Genomic DNA, 13,655 nt, shown 5'->3' with positions numbered 1-13,655 from the left:
GAGAACTAAATCATCTACTTCTAGCAAGAACAAAATCTTTGTAATAGTATTTCTTCAAGAGGTTATTAGATAACCTCTTTAATCATGTGTTGTAGAATGGGCTCATGCTAAGATATGTGTCAAAATAAATGACATATGAGTTTCCTTCTAAGCCTTCAATTCTATTATTTTGTAGACATTGTTTCTTTGATAAATTTGTAGTTTTTCATTATGGCAACAGTAGTAACGGTAAAGACCAATTCATTCGCACCTTATTCTATGAAAAATCGAATCATATCCATCCATAGAAAAAGATGGCTGGCACAGTACATAGACCACTGAGGTTGGAACAAAAAGGATATGAATTCAAATTTTCCCTCAGATTACAAATATAAATCTGTGCAATGATAACTTCTGTCTGCTTCAATTTACCAGATTATAAAATGAAGATGATTATACCACCTTCCTCAAAAGGTTGTTGTGAGGATCAAATGAGATAACATTTTTAAAGTACTTAGCACAATACCTGGCCAAAAATAGATGTTTAATAAATACTTATTTCCTTCTTTCTTTATTTCCATAAATCATCCATAAAGTGAAGAGAGATAACCTAAACCAAAGGAGTCCTTCTAGATCAAAGATTATTAACCAAGAGATGATTAACTTTTTTCTCATTATTTTAATGATTTTAGTTATCCTATGAATTGTATTTTATATATTTGAAATTAATATTCTGAGAAATTACCCATAAGCTTTATCAGACCATCAAAGAGATCCATGGCTCCCAAAAGTAAAAATCTAAATCATCTAGTATTGCTCTGATTCTACTGAAGCAAGTAGACTATTCATCACTACTTTCTCACTCCTCAGAGTTCCTTTTTTAGTTATACATCTCAGCAATGATAATTCTACTGCTGCATGTCCTGTGTGGTTTTTTTATTGATAACATGTTACAGTCCATTTATTACCACCAATCACTTCTCCAGTGCCCTTAGATGACCCACAGCTTTAATGTTTTAGAGCATATACCATGGTTAGCAGTTGTACAGTGTTGTTAGGGGAATATTGATGTTATAAAGTAAGATTTAAATTTTGGGAGAAGTTTGTGATTATTAAAAGTACTGCATAATTTCCAAAGAAAGATAAATAGATAGACAGACAGATGGGCAGAAGAGGTATTTTTTGAAGTGCTTGTCATCTTTTAAAAACCCTTATATTTTGTTTTAGCATCAATTCTAAGACTGAAGAGCAGCAATGAGTAGGCAATAGAGGTTAAATGACTTGCCCATGGTCATAAAGATAGGAAGTATCTGAGGTCAGATTTGAGTCCCATCTTTCCAACTTCAGACCTGATGCTCTAGCCACTATGTTACCAAACTGCCCCAGTGCTTATTATTTTCTAGGCATGGATTAAACACTGGAAAAAATACAAAAACAAATGTAGTTTAACCTTCTCTCCTTATCTTGATTAATTCTGGTCACAGACTGCAGTAACTGTCTAAGATTATTTGTAAAATAAAGTGTGTGTGCCTGTACTCATAGAGTGACTAGATCTATGAGCAGTCCAGTCAAATAGCCAAATAGCCTGAACAGTAGTCATTCTTTATCCATTTAATAGATGGAAAGATTGAAATTCATATAAAGGGGAGTAAAGAGAATGGGCTATTAAAGTGCTTTCATAAAATGATTTCAAAATTAAGCTGATAAAGTTTCATTGAAGGGACCCACAGTGAGTTAGACATGAATATTGAACTGTCTTGGGGATTCATTAACAAAACCTCTCCCCAGATCCTCATCTCAATGAAGTGGCAATAATGTATCCTAGGCTAAAAATTATTTTTCCACATTTGAATATTTGAATTTCCCTGTCTCTTTATATTACTATTATCTACTGCTAATTCAGGGTCAAACATTTTATGAATTTTTCCTCTCCTCTCCTTTACCCCATTCACTCAGTCTTTTGAAGAATACTATCATTTCTCCACTCAGATTCTTTGACCTCTATTTTAATCAATTTGTGCCTAATGTGAAACAGTAAACTTTTATTTTTTACACTTAAGTTTCCTATTGCTAATCTCTTAAATATGGTCAAACTGGTCTTATCGCTTGATTCTCTTTTAATTCTATTCAAGCATTCAAGCATATTTCATTCCTTTAATACCCATCCCTTCTTAAAATTTAAAGCTGGCAAGATAACTCATTCTCCTCAATTTACAAATGAGAAAATTGATACCAAGGTTGATTAAGTAATTTCTAGAAGGAACATAGACTAGGATTCTCACTCTGAAATATTTTCCTTTTCCTGCCCTCTTTTAATCCTCTCTATTTCCACTCTTTTTTTCTTCAGAAAACTTTTTTTAACCAACCTCAAGAAGCTTAAGACCACCTAAACCCACATATTTTGGATAAGATAGATCATCACAACATTTTAGTTATCATTTCAGAGTAATATCAAATGTTACAATTTTTGTGATTTCACTTTTCTATTATTCATGTTTCCCTTTTCCAACATCAAGCTGAAGTATCTCCATAGCCATTAATACTTTCTCAGTGCCCCACTTAATCAGATGCTCTACATTTTAATGTTCAGAGTACCTAATTGAGATGGTACTTAATAAGGGTTATTGACTCTTTCTAGCTTCACTATTTGCCAAAGAATAGGTTAACTTGGGAAAGAAGACATTATTGAGCTATCACAAAAAAGTTAAAAAAAACACACTTTTTGCTCATGATGAAGGAACAAAATTATAAATTAATTCTTTACCAAACATTAGTCTAAAATAAACTTGAGTATCTTCCCTTTCATTCAGTTTGTTTCATTCTCTCATTTTTTGTGATTTAAACTGAAAACAGGTTTTCCAGGGGAAAAAATGGAAAATAATAATCTTCCTTGAAATGATAATTTTATTTGAACAAATGATAATTTGTCAAATATTAATTTTCCTCTATATTAATAGCAAAGTTAGGAAAACTTCCATCCAAGCATGGTTTGAAATTTCTTCATCATTTATTGTATAAATATTTTATTTCCTTGATTCTTTCATTTCCTTTGATGAATTCTATGATTTCATTGAGGGCATGGCCTCAACTAACCCAGATCATAATCCTTTCATAATCTTTAGATAACTGTACCATTTTTGTTTATGTTTTCCCATAAATCCTTCCTAGATATCTACCCAATCCTCTTTTTCTTTTAGTGTCTAAGGACTACTATTTTGCTACTGGGCAGGCCATCAGTTGACAATCTTACATTCTGAATGTATAATCAAACCCTTCTCTTATATATAGTCTGAGAAAGCTGGATTTAAATTTTTGCTTATTACTGCAACTCCTTCTCTGGCTCCTTTTGTCCCATCCCCCTTGCATAAATCCCATCCTTATATTACTTATTAACTCAATGTCCTTGGACAAATTATAAATAATTCAGTTTTCCTACCTATGAAATGAGGGAGCTATGAATGTCATTGTCATGGAGGGCATCTCTATCTTCTCATAGTTGGAGTTAGGAATTGGAGACCTCCTCTCTAATCTTCAATCATTTAAGAAGGGCATTAAGGGAATTTACCTCATCATTTGCCATGAGACTCACCTCATGTTTTGAATGTTCTCCAGAAGCATCATGCTTCAAGATGAAATCAACACTGTAATCCATACCTCTTCAGATAAATTTATATCCTTGTTGTAGGAGTTCATCATGACCATCATATACTCTGCCTCCCCTTTCTAGTTTTATATGTTCTCTTTCACATTGGCCGTGAACTCCTTGGGGGTTGGGGCTGCCTTGTGCATTTTTCTGTATCCCTAACACTTAGTGTCTGGTACAGAGGACTCTGCCTTTACTATCCTTTCTTACTTCCTGCTCATTTTTGAGTTCCATAACTCCATTATTTACAAAATCAAACACAGATACTTTGTCATTTAAAGCTCTTTAAATCATGTCCCTTTCTTCCCTGTCCAGTATTATTACATTTGGCTTGGCCCTACTTGCAATTCCTTAAATAAGGCTCTCCATCTTTAGTCTATATGTCTTCGCATGGTCTATCTCCCAAGGCTGGAATTCTTTATCTCCTCACTTCCTGACACCTGGCTGCCTTGGCTTTCTTGAAGATTCAGCTTAAACCTCCCTTCTGTAATTGGCCTTTCCTGGTCTTCTCACTGGTCCTTCTCTCTCTCCAGGCAAATACAACCCTCTTTCATTTAGTTTTTCATGTAGTCTGGATATATCTTGTATATTTCTACTTATTTACATCCCCCCATTAGAATGTGATCTATTAAAATCAGGGATTGTGTTTGCTTGTCTTTGTATCTCCAGTGTTTAGCACACAGTACTTGGCTCATACTAAGTCCTTAACAAATATTTGTTAAGTAAATAATCTTCCAGCTCTAAATCTGACATAAATGTGCTTTGCATATGGTATAAGCCACATTACCCATAATGACATGTTCCCATGCGTGTATGGCTAGCTACCATCTATATCTCTCTTTCTCATTGGATTAGTTGTAACTCTTATATCCTTAGAATCAGAATTTCCTCTAAATATCTATTTCATAAAATAGTGTTTCAGTCAGGGATATGCTGGCAAATGTTTAATAGCCAGCTTTATTTAGGCAATGTGTACCCATTTAGACTTAATCAGTATTATTAACATTTTCACATCACTTTCTTAAATCTAGGCAATCAACAAAATAACAACTCCAGCCCAGATTTGTAGTGTTTGCTAATTTTCAAAATTTAAACGCTTACACTGAAAATTAAAGAATCGTGTAAGCTTGTTCATTTTGTCTTAAATACCAATCAAATATTGACCCTATGCTGATTCTGAGATTGTGGAAGAGTACCATAAATATTTCTCATCAACTAATGGCAAGACATAAAATGTGACAAAGAATTAAAAAGTAATAATAATAACAAATTTTATAAAATATTTGGAATACTTCATCTCATTTTTTTCTCCCTATGAAAACTCATTGATGTAAGAGTATATGTAATATTGCCAATATTTAACAGATGAGGACTCAAAGTCTTGGAGAAAGCAATACCTTCACATCCAGAGAAAGGACTGTGTAGAAAAGCAAAAGCAAAAAACATATGATCAATCACACGGTTTGATGGGGCTATGGTTGGGATTCTGGCATTAAAAATCACTCAATTGCAAGTATGAATAATATGGAAATGGGTTTTGAACAATGATATGTGTATAAACCAGTGGAATTGTTTGTCAGTTTGGGGAGGGGGGAAGAGAGAGGGATGAGAAAAATCATGAATCACATAACCATGGAAAATATTCTAAATAAAAAAAGAAAGAAAATAAATGCCTTGCCCATGATTACATAATTATTTAGTGGTAAGATTTGAATTTCAGTCTAGTTCTTTATAGCTCCAACTATACCTTTACAGTGACTGCAATTCCCCTCCTTTCAAAGTAGTCTAGTTATGTATACTAAAGTGATGCCCATTTCAACACAAATTCCCTGAGCTTGTTATGTGTAGAGGACAGACACCATACCAGTATAGAAAAAATACTTAAAGGGAATAAAAGCATAAATAGGGCAAGGACATCCTGAGATAAAGAATAATGCATGAAAGCAAAAAAAAGGTTTATTCATTGAAGTGTATAACTTAAAATGCACATGGGAGCCTATAAAAACTTCAGCAACCATGTTTCTATCTTTTAAAGTGAAGAACATATTCTGGACTGACATATAAAGTATGAAAAAGAGAACAAATCTGATACCAACAAATAATTTGCATAAAATCATTTTTATTCACATAGGATTCAATTTTAGTGACTCTACTACTTGTGAGGTTGACTTTCTGATATTTCAGATATTGATGACTTTTAAAGTGTTTATCATTTTCATTGATTTTAATCTATTTAAATTTTATTAGAGAGGAAAAAAGACTGTAGTAGCACAGTAACACTAACAAGAAAAGAGATACAGAATTATGTATTCTTTTAAGATGGGATAATCAAGGCTATAAAATAAGACTTGGAGATTTCACATTACTCCAGCAAGAATCTTAAAAAGAAAACATTTTCTTCTTCAAAATATAATCTAGACTAATAGTAAACATGTTAAAAGTTTTGCCAAGGTAAACAAAAATTAACTGAAATCTCTGATTTATAATAAAATCTACAATGATGAGTCTAGATATCAAATATCCATTAGATATTATTTCTTTAAACATGTGGTATAGTATAAAGTATACTAGTTTTTAATGAGAACACTTAGAATCCCAAGTCTGCCATTTAGTACATGTGACTTTGCATTTAGCTCTCAGATATAATAGCAAATGCAGATTTGGAGCTATTATTACTACCTATAAAATTCCTTAAGCAAGGCTTCACTTTATCATAGACCAGAGAGGTTGTTTTTTTTTGTTGTTGTTGTTGTTGTTGTTGTTGTTTTGTTTTGTTTTTTACCTATATCATGCTTCAGGGATTTCCTAAAAGTTCTAGGATCCCAGATCCTACTTTTTTATGGTAATTAATTTCATTTACTCTAAACTAAAGGATAATATTGATTTTTTAATGATATAGGAAGGTTAAGATTAATGCAAAAAATGAATCTCTTGAAGGGGTTGCATTTTTCAAATTCTCATCGCATATTTCCATGGGATTGAGACCAGTGACTGTATCTTACATAATTATAACTTCTAATAGTGAAAATTCAAGTATATGTAAACAATTCAGGGGATTTATTTTTCTCATTAGTTGAGACAAAGCTCTAATACTTTAATGTATTTCTGATCTCATTTATGTAGGTACAACTTCTAGTTATGCAGATTGTAACCTAACTTGCTTGTTTATCCTGTGCAAATCTTGCCTTGAGACTTAGATGATTAATCGCATAAAATTGGGGGAACTGAGAGGATTACATATTGTAAGAATCGCTACAACAAATTCTTAGTAATGCTACAAACCTTACAATATTCTTTCCACAATTTATTTCTATAGATAGTCATCCTATGGCAACCTTTATAAAGGAAAATCCTTTAACTGCAAATTACACATTGATCAATGTGTTTGACATTATTTCAAAATCATAGATTTTTGAAGTTAGAAGAGTGTCTAACAGAATCTCTTTGTTTAAGGTCATGAAGCTATTTAATGACAGAGCTGAGAGGAGAAACCTTAATCCTGATTCCTAGTGAGTTTTCTATTACTCTACACTACAAATACCGGATTTCTCTGAAAGGTAAATTGCAGGAATGGATTTTCCAAAATAATATCTTCCACAAAAAACGTGCATGATTCAGAACTTATTTCACTTCTGGTTAATGCTAAATCTTGTTCTAATCCTTCTCATCAAGAAAATGGGAAAGAACAGCTGAAGACTATTTGATTTATTCATGAAAATAAAAGCATTTTTGTCCAAATGATGTACATTTTAATTCGTAAATTAGATTCCATTTCATCACCTACTTCTCTATGACATTTGTCTTAATTCTGTATTATACATTAAAACATTAAAAATCATTGTACTCTAGAAACAATGTGAGAAAATACATATCTGTGACTTTATATGCAACGTCAACCCATTTGTATATTTTCCTTAAAAATAAATAGTTCATGCTACAAAATATACAAGGAAATAATAGTCTGTATATGATTTAAGTAGAAAGAAAAAAATGGAAATCAACGACTCTTCCTCCTACAAAACATCTTTTGAAACATAACAGTTAAATGATAGAAGTGGAATATAGAACAGGATTTTGACTTAACATATTTGGCTTAGATTTAGGCAACATGAATAAGGAAAGGAACTATTTCATCTACAAACTATATACATTTATACAGATATAAATATAAAACTATGGATATGTAAATGCATGTAAATAAACATATATATATATATACACACTTACAAATGAAATTTCTTAAAATTTAATGTTTTCTATAATTGTATCCCAAACTTTGACAAACATACAATGAAAGAAAAAAAGGATTCTTTATGAAATTTAAATAATAGTCTTGCCTTTGGGTAGAATTTAGTTCTTTTCTCTTTTATCTCTTTGGATAGTTTCATACATGACTTTTGCTACTCTAATCACTTATAAGTAGTCTCTAGACTTCATTATGCCATCATGTAATGGTAGCTTCCACAGTATAATGCCATAAGTAGCCTGTCTGTAAGCATGTACTTACTTGGCCATTCAGGTAATTTGACTATATTGATGCATATACTCAATGTTGGTAGCAGACTTAACAGTATAAGGCACAGCAACCATTGTAAAATTCTGTAGTCCAGTGATTCCCAAAGTGGGCGCCACCTCCCCCGGTGGGTGTTGCAGCCACCCAGGGGAGTGGTGATGGCCACAGGTGCATTTGGGGGCAGTGAATAACTGTCAGCGGGTGGTGATAGTATGTGACAGGGGGCGCCAAGTAATATTTTTTCTGGAAAGGGGGAGGTAGGCCAAAAAAGTTTGGGAACCACTGCTGTAATCCATTTCCACCCATGATGTCAACAAAGCCACCATGGAGGACCTTGGAGTTGCCAGTAACAAACTGCAAAAAAGCACTTTATTTTTCTTTCTTTTACACAACTTCCCATCACCACTGCCACATGGAAAATGTTGTACCACTGAACAACTGAATTATCTCTTTTATAACTACATGTATATTCTGCTATTTTACTCACATCAATATCTGGTGTATCATGAAGCAGTAACTCCAATCCATATTTATTAAAAAGTTCTATAAATAAAGCTGGAATGTGCCTTTGGAGGTCTTCTAAGAGAACCCTGATCTGAAGCTGAATACCTCTCATCATTTGGTGTTCAGTAACAAACTAGAGATTTTGTTGTCTTGTGCCACAAAAATGTGTGCACCCCTAGGTTTCAAAGATACTTCTATCATTGCTCCAAACAAAACAAGAATGTGCTTGTAGAATGATCTCATAAAGTAAATGTTGACCAGCTACCTGTGGTTCAAAGCTAAATCCAAAATCTGTGCAGCAAACCAGAAATAGTTTAAGTGATGAGGATCGATTATGGGTTGCTATTATTAGGATGAAAAAAGTTAGTTCAGTTAGCTGATATGGTAAACAGTGCATAATCAAGGTTAACTATTTCATTAGATAAAATATCAAAACACTCATGTGTACTACCATGACCCATGCTTTCCCCACAGAAACACACAGCAATCCCTGTTTTAACTTTGCACAATTTGCTTTGGACAAAACTTCACAGCTACTCCAGAAAAATAGAATCTCTGTAAACCAGCAGGATATAATTTCATTTGCTGGCCTGTTTACCATGATTGAATCTGATTGTCCTGAATGCAAATGTTTATAGATTCACTCAAAATGTTCTTTAAAAGGCTGTACTTTTGTCATATGCATGAACCTCAATGGGCAGCTGGGTGGCACAGTGGATAGAGGGCCAGGCATGGACTCAGGAGCATTCATCTTCCTGAGTTCAAATCTGGCCTCAGACACTTACTAGGTGTGTGACCCTGGGCAAGTCACTTAACTCTATTTCAGTTTCCTCATATGTAAAATGAGCTGGAGAAGGAAATGGCAAACTACTTCATTATCTTTGCCAAGAAAACCCAAATGGTGTCACAAAGTCAGAAATGACTCAATAACAACAGCTAAACCTTACTCTCAGTTGAAAATATTGGAGGAGGAATTGAAAATGGTCAAAAATTATTTTGGGATTTCCATTAACAAAGCATTTAAAAACTTCATTATGTTTGCACAGAAATTCTATGAAATGGGGTAAAGTCATTCCTGGAGGCTTCTGACAAGAGCAGCACATATAAAAAGCTTGAATGACAGCACTTAAGAGTGTAAACTGTCAGGGAGATAACATCCAGGTAATCTGCACTAGCTTCTGGTTTCCCTGAAATATCATCTGGTTTAGTTTCTCCTATGAGAATATATATATATATATATATATATATATATATATATATATATATTCTCTGCTCCCAGTTCTTTTTTTAAAAATATTTTCCCATAGTTACATATTTCATGTTCTTTCCCTCTCCCTCAATACCCACTAACCCCCCTTAGCCAATGCACAATTCCACTGGGTTTTACATGTATCATTGATCAAGACCTATTTCCATATTATTGATAGTTGGACTAGAGTTATCATTTAGTGTCTACATCCCCAATAATATCCCCATCAAGCCATGTGTTCAAGCAATTGTTTTTTTTTTCCCGTGTTTCTCCTCCCACAATTCTTCCTCTGAGTGTAGCTAGTTTTCTTTCTCGTAAGTCCCTCAGAGTTGTCTTGGGTCACTGCATTGCTGCTAGTAGAGAAGTCCATTATATTCAATTTTACCACAGTGTATCAGTTTCTGTGTATAATGTTCTCCTGGTTCTGCTCCTTTCACTTTGCATCAATTTCTGGAGGTCTTTCCAGTTCACATGGAATTCCTCCAGTTTGTTATTCCTCTGTCTGCTCCCAGTTCTTGGCCTGTCAAATGAGGGGAAGGAAGAAATATCTTGCTGATATGGCCCTTTTTACCCTTCAATAAGATATATTTGATTTTAATCTAGGGTTTATTTTTTTGTTTTTGTTTTTCATCAACATGTGGCTTTTAACATTAATCATTCATCTAATGAATGCTAGAACAACTCAAAAAGTTTGGACATCTGACTTCTGGGAGTTTTATTCCCATTGTAGCCCATATCAATTTCATTATTGGGAGGGGATGGACCAATTAAAAATAATGATAAAACATGCTCAAGATCCTTAAGAGACTCTTCATGTGTGTTTCATAATTTTTAGATAAGCTAAGCACATTTGTGACCATTTATTATAGCAACTTTACTTGAACTTGTCAGAATCTTTAAGTACTGTATTTTGCTCTGCTGAGACAAATGCTGCCAAATTTGTTGCAATATTATTTTTTTTAAACCCTTACCGCCTGTCTTAGAATTAATACTGTGTATTGGTTCTAAGGCAGAAGGGCAGCAAGCGCTGGACAATGGTGGTTAAGTGACTTGTCTGGAGTTACACAGCTAAGGAGTATCTGAGGTCACATTTGAACCCCAGGACCTCCCATTTCTAGGCCTGGCTCCCAATCCACTGAACCACCCTGTTGCCCCACTGCAACATATTTTTTGAAGGTCTTCATTCTGTGTCATTTAAATGATTTCCTGAAAAGCCGGAACTGAATTACTACTTTATAATTCTCTCCAAAGCCACCCTGTATACACAAATCCAATGGGTTTATTGTTTAGATATTTTGCTCTTTATAAAAAAAGACTGTGTGGCTCTGGCTATGTTTGCAAGCAAGTGGAGTGACTCCAGAAACATTTGGCCTATTAATATCGGCATCACTATCTAGCAAGCATTGCACTCTAGTATTATGACCATTCTGACCTACAACATTCAATGCTTTCTGTCCCATTGCATTTTCAATATCCACATCACTTATCTTTTTTCACAACATGAACATTATAGCATGGTGGCACACATAGACCTTATATTTATTACCTGCAGGCTTGGAGAGGAGGAAGGAGTGGGAGGAAGGGAGAGAACATGGATCACAATATGTCAGAAAATAATTATTAAAATCGTTACCTACAAATAATTTGGAAAAAAAAATTAAAATAAATAAAACATCCAGGTTAAAATCGTGAAGTGATTCTATTCTTCCATTTAGAGCCAATCAGAGGATTTCAGGAAATCCTTCATTATTAAATATGTTGATATCTTCCCTGCATTCTAATAATTTATTCATGAATTTATTCTGACCATTTCTAGAACCAATGAAGGGCTGTACACCCTGAAATATCTTCGCAGGATTTACTCCTTTTTTTTAAACAATAGAAACGAGTATTTAACTATTTTTCTATTAGCAGCAGAGTGAAATAATCTTTTCACCTGCCCCACTGTATCACTGACACAAGGATAATAATTCGGAAACAGACCCATCCTGGTGAGATGTAACCGCGGGAATTAATGTGTAGACAGCAGTTTCACTGTGTTTGGGCGGCGGCACAGTCGGGTAGCCACCCAGCGGGTGGGTGTGAGGCTTGAGCTGCTCCATCCTCACAGTAGTACAATCCGCTCCCCACTACCTCCGCACCCCCCACCCCGGGCCCCGCCGCGGAGCGTTGCGGAAGTCAGGGACTTGAGACTCCGGGAGGGAGGGAGGGGAGTAAACGTAGTTTACTGTATAAGCCAAGAGGGCCAGAGGCTCATTTCCGCATTTTTGGTGCTGTTCAAAGGATGTTCTGCTTTGAGGACTTTCCACCAAGGCAGGGGTTAGGGGTGTTTGTCTTGGCTGTGCGCAAGCAGAGTTCCTGAGTTAGGGTTTCATGTACAGCAAAGAATTGTTGTTCTGTCAGGTCTCCCTCCAGCACATTCCCAGAGAAGTACAAAGAGCCCCAGAGAGGCTGGGAGCGCCTTAGCATGAGGAGGGCTATGGCTACTTCCTCTTTCGTGCCAGCATTGGCCCCAACTTCTCAGGAAGATCCAGAAGCCAAAAAGAACCATTTACTGATGAAATGAAGCTTGAGTGCTCTCTACCTCTAAGAAGGAATTAGTGGCTCCTGTATCACAGATGGAAATTGAATGACAGAGATAGAAGAAATCAGAAAAAAAAATTATATATGGCATCATTTTCTTTTTGTTCTAATTTTTCATCTGGGGTGAGAGTGCAGGTTTAGGGAATAAATAGTCTGTCTGCTCTTTATCTTCCACATTTATTATCTTTGTGGTTCAGTCCTATCTAAATCTTCCTGACTTGATAGACAATATCTTGCTGAAACTGGCCATAGGGTTTTCTTGGCAAAGAAACTAGAGTGATTTGTCATTTCCTTTTTCAGTGGATTAAGGCAAATAAAGGTTAGGTGACTTGCCCAAAGTCACATAGATAGTAAGTTTCTGACTCCAGGCCGGTCACTCTATCCACTGAGTCATTGAGTTGTTGAGTAGGTACTGTTACTGTTGTAGGATAACCCATTATTCTCCTGGCTGCCCCTTAGGCTGTCCCCTAAAACCTGCCTTCTTAATGTTCCCTGAGTCCCAATTCTACTTCTCCTGCCTGTACAGCTCCCAGAATGGTTAGGTAAGTAGTATGTGTATGTGAGTGTGAATGAGAGCATGAGTGTACGTGTGTGTGTGTGCATGAGTGCCAAGAGGGATGAATTAGAAAATAAAGTATAGAAGGGAAAACAGAATACTCAATTAGGACAAGACAGTAGGAACTGATCAGAAAGTATATCAAAGAAGGATTATGGTAAGACAGGGGAGGTGTGAGACTGCCTTGCTCTCCAAATTCCCCCACAATCAAAAATAACTCCACAGACTCAATGCTGAAAACAGCAAAAACAGAAAAGTCAGGAATGAAGCAGAATAGTCAAGCATAACTTGGGAGGAATATCTCTGACCTCCCTAGCCTAATTATGATTTGATCATTCAAAGACCCAGAGAAAACTCCAAGGAAAAAACAAGCTCCAAGCCTAGGGGCAAGATAGGCAGCCTCACCTTGCCCACTTGATCTAGTGTTTTATGTCCTAATGGTAGATACCAGAGGAGTCTAGGAGCAGATTTGTGGGCTACAACCTCAGCTCCAGAAATCCCACTCATCTACAGTTGGAGATTGACTTGCAAAACAAGGAAGAACTTCAGTAGCTCCAGCATACTAATCAGAAACCAGCTCTGTCCCAAACTATCACTTTGGGAGAGGAGGAGTGAAGAGGGAGTACAC

General features: G+C 35.3%; 1 pseudogene; it reads right to left on the bottom strand.

The window, feature by feature from the left end:
* Positions 1–8,750: 8,750 nt before the first annotated feature.
* Positions 8,751–11,990, bottom strand: LOC123255297 (annotated as a pseudogene).
* Positions 11,991–13,655: the final 1,665 nt, after the last annotated feature.

The sequence above is a fragment of the Gracilinanus agilis genome, chromosome 1 (genome assembly GCF_016433145.1).
Source record: "Gracilinanus agilis isolate LMUSP501 chromosome 1, AgileGrace, whole genome shotgun sequence".
NCBI classification, from domain to species: domain Eukaryota; kingdom Metazoa; phylum Chordata; class Mammalia; order Didelphimorphia; family Didelphidae; genus Gracilinanus; species Gracilinanus agilis.
This window is presented reverse-complemented; position numbering and strand designations above follow the sequence as displayed.